A 740-nucleotide genomic window follows, 5' to 3' on the forward strand; every position below is an offset into this window, starting at 1 on the left:
GGGGGAGGGAGGGGAGACAGGAGGAGCAGGAGGAGGAGGACGGGGCCGGACCTGGTTATTGGGGAACGACGAGACGACCACGCTGTAATCCGTCTCCTCGGACAGTTAATATTTGAAGATATCCTGCTCCACTCGCCCTTCCCCTGCCGAGGCCGAGGGGCGCGTGCTGCACCGCGGGGCACGGGGCTGCTGGATGGCGGAGGGCAGAGGGGGCGTTCGCTGCTCCTAAAATAGGGTCCCCGGGTCCCTAAACTCCTGTTATAGCTCCTGCAGGAGGATTCCTGTGGCCCGACCGAGGGGCCCGCTGCCCCCGGGGGAAGGGAAGGGGTAGGAGGTACCCCCTACCATCGTCCCCCCGCTCCAGCAGCAGCACCTTACAGCCGCGCTACGCCTGGTGCCGCATCACCTATAAATCACAGGCAAGCTAATTTCGTCCAAAGCGTCCGTGGTGGGGCGGGGCGGGGCGGGGCCGCGGGGCAGGTTATCGAATGGGCCGTCGCCCTTCCACTCTCCGGCCCGGGGGTGGTTCCAGCACAATGATTTTTCTAAAGTAATCACCCAATCTTCAAGAGCTGTCTACAAACGCGTCGCCTATTCTACGAAGGAGAGTGCCATTGTTGCGACAGAAACAGTGGAGTTGCTACGTGCTTGGTAGCCATGTAAAGACTCAAGAGAAGCGCGCGCGTTTCAAGTATCACAGGAAAAATGTGGAATATGCGTCAGATTAAATTTAAAAAAAT

Source organism: Frankliniella occidentalis, unplaced genomic scaffold (genome assembly GCF_000697945.3).
Source record: "Frankliniella occidentalis isolate FOCC.00 unplaced genomic scaffold, Focc_3.1 Scaffold14, whole genome shotgun sequence".
Lineage (NCBI taxonomy): Eukaryota > Metazoa > Arthropoda > Insecta > Thysanoptera > Thripidae > Frankliniella > Frankliniella occidentalis.